The 7,360-nt window shown below is 47.4% G+C and overlaps 1 non-coding gene across 1 annotated transcript; it reads left to right on the forward strand.

Moving 5' to 3' along the window:
• The first annotated feature begins 843 nt into the window (after positions 1–843).
• LOC112901820 lies at positions 844–982 on the forward strand. The gene has a single exon (XR_003230397.1). It is a non-coding gene; the product is annotated as a small nucleolar RNA Z247 (small nucleolar RNA).
• The last annotated feature ends 6,378 nt before the right edge of the window (positions 983–7,360 follow it).

Genomic DNA, 7,360 nt, shown 5'->3' on the forward strand with positions numbered 1-7,360 from the left:
CCTAGGAGGACGTGAGGTGGCGGCAGGCGGGGGCGCTGCGCGGTGCAGGCGCGGGCACGTGGCGGTAGTATAAACCAAATATGGAAATGTAACTAAATATGGAGAGACTTGACCGGCTAAGGATGTAGATTGTTGTACAAGTCTAGGACTCTTATTGTAAATCTTTTCCTTCCTAGAATATCTCCTAGCCGGTCATGATCTGCGCCATATATATGTATCGCACCATGTTGTGCGTTTTAATTAATCAACACGCAACCGCTGAGGTCTCCGAGTTTAGAGGTCGGCGTTCCACCACGATATCCACCGCACATCTGATCTTTACATGGTAATCAGAGCCTAGGCGATTCAAGCTTCAAGATCTCCATGGCGTCCTCAAGCTTGACGTCTAAGCCTCTTCTCGGCGTTCAAGTCAGCGAGAAGCTCACCCGCCAGAACCATGCAATGTGGTCGGCGCAGGTTCTCGCGACCTTACGAGGCGCGAGGCTGGAGCGCTATGTCAACGGTAAAGCCATTGCTCCAGCTGCAGAGGTTGAAGAAAAGAAGGCCGACGGCAAGACCATCATGGCCTCCAACCCAGCCTATGAGGAGTGGTTTGCCGCGGATCAACAAGTCCTCGGTTTTCTGCTCAGCTCCCTGTCCAGGGACATCTTGGCGCAAGTCGCCATCTCAAGGACTTCTGCTGAAGCATGGAAGGTGATCAGCGATATGTTCGTGTCGCACACGCGTGCTCGTACCACCAATGTACGACTCGCTCTCGCCACGACAAAGAAGGAGAACATGACCGTAGCCCAGTACTACAGCAAGATGAAGGGACTTGCAGATGAGATGGCTGCAGCAGGAAAGCCTCTTGATGATGAAGAGTTGGTGATGTATATTTGCAATGGTCTAGATCTAGAATTCAATCCTTTAGTTTCTGCTCTTGTAACTAGGATTGAACCTGTTACCCCTGTTGAACTGTACTCACAATTACTAAGTTTTGAGACTAGATTAGAACTACAGCTTGGCACAGGATCTTCATCAGCCAACACCGCAGGGAGAGGCGGCCGTGGCGGGAACCAGCAGATGCGTGGTTCTGGCCGTGGCGGTCGTGGGCGATCAAGCTTTGGCCGAGGCTCTGGTGGGGGTGGACAGTAGCAACAGTCACGCCACAACCAGCAGAACCAGCCACGCAGGAATTTTCCCACCGGACCTATTGCAGCCCATGACAGCAATGGGTGCCCCATTTGCCAAGTGTGCTTCAAGACAGGACATACGGCGCTTGAATGCTGGCACCGTTTTGATGAGAATTATGTTCCAGAGGAACGACACGCTGCTGCTGCTATGAGCCTCTATTCCATGGATCAAAACTGGTACATAGACACTGGTGCTACGGACAACATAACTAGTGATCTTGAGAAGCTCGCCGTTCGTGACAAGTACAACGGAGGCGATCAGATTCACACCGCAAGCGGTGCATGTATGGAAAACATATTGGTCATTCAATAGTTCATACCCCAACTCGTGATTTACATCTAAATAATATTCTTCACGTTCCAAAAGCTGCTGAAAATCTTGTTTCCGTTCATCGTCTTACTAAAGATAATTCCACTTTCCTTAAATTTCACCCTGATTATTTTTTGATCAAGGATCAGGTCACGAAGAACACCATACTTAGAGGATCATGCCGTAGGGCCTATATCCTCTTCCTCCTTCATCCACCATAAAGCAAGCTTTTGGAGTTGTCAAGCCATCTTTTGAAAGGTGGCATAGTCGTTTGGGTCATGCGTCTGCTCCCATTATCTCTAAAGTTATTAGTATGAATAATCTCCCTTGTTTAGGTGAATCAAATAAAGAATCTATGTGTGATGCTTGCCAAAAGGCAAAGAGTCATCAGCTTCCTTATCCAAAATCTCATAGTGCTCCGAGTCAACCTTTGCAACTTATTTTCTCAGATGTCTGGGGACCTTCGCCCTTTTGTGTTGGAAGAAACAAATACTATGTTAGTTTTATTGATGACTATAGCAAATTTGTGTGGCTCTATCCTCTTAAGCACAAATCTGAAGTTTTTCAGAAATTTCATGAATTTCAAAATCTTGTTGAGAGGCTCTTTAATCGCAAGATTATATCTATGCAGACTGATTGGGGAGGAGAATATCAAAAACTTCACTCCTTTTTTGAGCGCATTGGCATCTCTCATCTTGTTTCATGTCCTCATGCTCACCAACAAAACGGGGCTGCCGAACGAAAGCATCGGCATATTGTTGAAGTTGGCCTAGCTTTATTAGCGCATGCATCTATGTCGCTTAAGTTTTGGGAGGATGCCTTTATCGCTGCCACTTATTTGATTAATCGTACTCCTAGTCGAGTTATAAATTTTGAAACTCCTCTTGAACGTTTATTTCATAAAAAACCAGATTATTCCTCCCTTAGGATTTTTAGCTGTGCTTGTTGGCCTAATCTTCGCCCCTATAATACCCACAAATTTCAGTTCAGATCCACACGATGTGTCTTTCTTGGTTATAGTCCTTTACACAAAGGATTTAAATGCTTAGATCCTTCTACAGGTCGAGTTTATATATCTCGGGATGTCACATTTGATGAAAATATTTTCCCCTTTGCCCAACTTCATCCAAATGCAGGAACTCGTCTTCGTCATGAGATCTCTCTTCTTCCTTCTGATCTTAGGCCATCGACACTTGATCAAGGGGGAGAACTATCGAGTGATCATATGTTTAATTCTAATAATTCATGTGATGAAGTGTGTGCAGAAAACAGGGGGGATTCGGTGTCTGTACCAATCCTCCGATCGGCCGGTGCAGGTTCGACCCAACAGGAGGGCGCCACGTTGCCAACAGGAGAGGAAGCCGACGCGGACACAGGTTCTCCTAGCGCAAATTCTCCTGGATCGACCAGTGGTGCAAATCCCGCAACTGATCCGCCTGTGCTGTCGGCCCTTCCTGGATCTTCTGCTCCAACCAGCTTCGAGCCTGCTGGTGTGCCTTCTGTTGAGGAAACAACAATTCGGCCAAGAACAAGACTACAATCCGGGATACGGAAGCCTAAGGTATATACTGATGGCACCATTAGATACAATTGTTTTACTTCATCAGGAGAACCACAAAATTTAAATGAAGCTTTTGGAAATAAACATTGGAAAGAAGCTATGGATTTAGAGTATTCTGCTTTGATGAAAAACAAAACATGGCATTTGGTACCTCCAAGGAAAGGAACTAATATTATTGATTGTAAGTGGGTCTATAAGATAAAAAGAAAAGCTGATGGAAGTCTTGACAGATATAAAGCTCGTTTAGTTGCAAAGAGTTTTAAGCAAAGATATGGTATAGATTATGAAGATACCTTTAGTCCTGTAGTAAAGGCAACAACAATTAGAGTTATCTTGTCTGTGGCTGTGTCAAGAGGTTGGAGTCTTCGTCAATTAGATGTGCAAAATGCCTTTTTACATGGAGTTTTGGAAGAGGAAGTTTATACGAGACAGCCACCAGGATATGAGGATAAATCTTTGCCTAACTATGTTTGCAAACTTGATAAAGCTTTGTATGGTTTTAAGCAAGCTCCAAGAGCGTGGTATTCCGGATTGAGTATGAAATTACAAAGTCTGGGTTTCAAGCCATCAAGAGCAGATACATCTTTGTTCTTTTATAACAAAGGGAATATTAGCATGTTTGTGCTTATTTATGTTGATGATATTATTGTGGCTAGTTCAATGCCAAGTGCAACTACAGCTTTACTCAGTGATCTTAATAAAGAGTTTGCCTTGAAAGATTTAGGTGATCTACATTATTTTCTTGGAATAGAAGTAAATATAGTTTCAGATGGTATAATTTTGTCTCAAGAAAAATATACTTCAGATGTCTTAAAAAGAGTTGGCATGAGTGATTGTAAACCAGTAAATACTCCTATGTCAACTTCAGAAAAGCTTTGTGTTCATGAAGGGGATTTACTTGGTCCTAGTGATGCGACACAATATAGAAGCATGGTTGGTGCTTTACAGTATTTAACATTGACAAGACCAGACATCTCTTTTGCAGTCAACAAGGTATGTCAATATTTACATGCTCCTACTACAGTTCATTGAGCAGCAGTCAAAAGAATTCTAAGATATATTAAGCATACTATGAAACTTGGACTCAAAATTGGGAAGATGTCATCTCTTCTGGTCAATGGTTTTAGTGATGCAGATTGGGCTGGATGTATTGATGATAGGCGCTCTACAGGAGGCTTTGCAATATTCTTAGGCTCAAATCTGGTGTCTTGGAATGCACGTAAACAGGCGACGGTATCAAGGTCAAGTACAGAAGCTGAGTATAAAGCACTGGCTAATGCAACTGCAGAAATTATGTGGATTCAGATTTTGCTGTTAGAAATTGGAATTCAAGCACCAAGAAAAGCAAAGCTATGGTGTGATAATATAGGAGCCAAATATCTTTCTGCAAATCCAGTTTTTCTTGCAAGAACAAAGCATATTGAAGTGGATTATCACTTTGTGCGAGAAAGGGTTGCAAAAAGTTTACTTGATATTGAACATGTGTCGACAAGGGATCAGATAGCCGATGGGTTTACAAAACCCTTAGCTGCACGGCAGTTGGAGATTTTCAAAGGCAATCTGAATCTAGAGAAGATTTAGATTGAGGGGGAGTGTTAAACATAGTATAAACCAAATATGGAAATGTAACTAAATATGGAGAGACTTGACCGGCTAAGGATGTAGATTGTTGTATAAGTCTAGGACTCTTGTTGTAAATCTTTTCCTTCCTAGAATATCTCCTAGCCGGTCATGATCTGCGCCATATATATGTATCGCACCATGTTGTGCGTTTTAATTAATCAACACGCAACCGCTGAGGTCTCCGAGTTTGGAGGTCGGCGTTCCACCACGATATCCACCGCACCTCTGATCTTTACACTGCGGGAGCATGGCGGAGGCTGTGCGGTGGCCGCGAGTTGGCGCAGTTGCGGCTGGCGGGGGGCCTGCGCAGGAGCAGGGCGTGGAGGAGGCTGTGCGGCTGCTACTGGCGTGGAGGCGGACGGCAGGGGCCCTGCACAGGTGCGGGAGCGAGGCGTCCCTGCGGGGACCTTGCCTTCTACGGTGTGGACGACGCCACTCCGGCGCCCTGGCGTCACCTGGTGCTCTGCTTGGCGTGAGGCGGCACGTTCCTCGGTTCAGCATCGTCATCTTCTCGGTGCTCCGGTGGGAACGGCGGTGGACGGCGCAAATCTGCCTTCGGCGGTGGTGCTGTGGTGGTGTTGTTGGGGGCGGCTTGTGTGAAGGGCACACCAGCAGCGTCGTGGTGATGTTGCTGGTGGCGGCCTATGTGGGGGCACGCCGACGGTGTAGAGGTAGAGCGGTTGGTGGCACCGGACCACCCCTTTGATGTGCAGGTGTTGCAATAGCGTTGGTGGATAAGGATACGGCAGACAAATGTGGTGGCGCGGTGGTGGCACGGAGGGTCGGTGGAGTAGCGGAGGTGGAGGCCCGGTGGTGTGGTGGCTAGCGAGCCGGGGCTATGGGATGACGTCATAGCGAAGCACCTCCTTGTCTTATGTGGCATGGCTTTTTAGTCGTTCACCCGTGGTGGTGTGGTGGAGGTCGTTCACTCGTGGTGGTGTGGTGGAGGTCAGGGTGAAAGCCTAGTCGTAGTACTTTTTGAAGGCGTCGCCGCGAGATGTTTGACTGGTCGTGCTTGACTGTGGTGTAGGTGGTTTTTGGAAGTCGGAGGTGCTGCGTCGAGATGTTTGGGCGAGCTCAGCAATGATGACTCGAAGCTATTTATGGTTGCTTCTTCCATGAATTGTCATCCTGGTGTTGGTGTTGGTGTTGTGGTACCTTAAAACTATAGAGGTTGTTCGGTTAGGTTACAATTCAGAGCTGCTTGGTCATGTGTGTGATAAGCTTGGCAATGATGAGCATTTTAGCCATATTTGCTAGTTGTATGTGGTGTAGTTGTTGGTGGTGTATGGTTTTCAGGACCTGTTTATATATAAACTAGGTTAATTTTCTTCTTCTTAATAATATACGTCGAACCACGTGATCTTAAAAAAATATGAGAAAGTGTACCGAGTACTGGCACGGAAAAGTTCAGAGAACAAACTGCCTGCGCCGCAGTTCATTTAGCGTTGGCTGGCAGCATCAGACCTGCTGATTACATGCTTAATCGGGCACGCATGCATCCTCGTTTACTGAGCTCCAAAATTACAAACTTTGTGCAGTACCGTGGATCAAAGAGGCAACAACAGCGGTTACAGCACGACATGAGCATGCTCTGCAGTCTGCACCAGGACTGGTCTGCACCTGCAAGCAGGGGTGCCTTTCCCAATTTCTCTCTCCCCCCTCCCTCGCTCTCACACTCATCTTTTTCATCTCTGTCCAAACATTAGAACCTGAATGTTTGTGGAATGCTGAGGATAACCATTTTCTACCTCCATGAATTTCCTGGAAATTTTTACGAACCCATACCCCTGGCAAAAAGGGGTCTAATCCGATTTACCGACCACCCAAGGCAGAAGCCTGTCACTTTTAATTTCTCCCCCGGTGCAACATGTCAGAGTCTAAAATTCCGTACCATGCTGCGGGGATCCACTCCCGATACCCATGAATTTTCGCAAGATTTTTAAGCGTTCGTAGCTCTGGAAAATAGGCGCGAATCGGATTCTCATTTTTATTTCTCGCTCTATACAGCGTACGAGGGTCTGAAATTTTGTGCCATGCTGCGGCGATGGATTTTCAGCGCTCATGATTTTTCTTGGAATTTTAGCGTGCGTCTTCCCTCCCACCACAGTCTAGAAGCGGCGTCCACGTCCACTGCCATCTTTGCCACCGGCAATAAGGGTTTTACCGTGGCCATTATTTGGATCATCGATAGCAGCGGCCAGCAACGATGGAGGTGCAGAGGATAGGATAGCGATTGGCGAACGCCTTCGGAGTTCGGACTTGAGAGCCGCACACCGTAGTCCGTAGGCAGCACAGCTAGGGAGCACCGAGCTGCGTGGCCGCCGGAGCGCCGTGCCAGGCTGCCGGCGCACAAACTGAGATGCTCCTCTCCTCACGCGCGCCCACACCCTGTTGCCTGTTTGCCATCGAATCCGCGTTCGCGCCATGGCCGCAGGATGCACGCCGCCCGCCCAAACCATGACGGTGCTGATCGCAGCGGCCTGGATCACCCTGACATTTGCGTGCGCCTCCGATGAATATTCTTTGCGGAAGGCTGGGCAGTTGGGCAGCGCCGCGCACCCTTCCTCCACCGCCGGTGGTCGTCGTCCATGTCCCGCGGCTTGTGCTCGTGCTAGGGGGTCATTTGCGCTGCCCGGTAAGTTTTGATCGCGTCTCGCGTAGTTCGCCGGGACCGGTCGCTGGTCCTTGTCT

This window comes from Panicum hallii, chromosome 7 (assembly GCF_002211085.1).
Source record: "Panicum hallii strain FIL2 chromosome 7, PHallii_v3.1, whole genome shotgun sequence".
In the NCBI taxonomy this organism is placed as follows: Eukaryota; Viridiplantae; Streptophyta; class Magnoliopsida; order Poales; family Poaceae; genus Panicum; species Panicum hallii.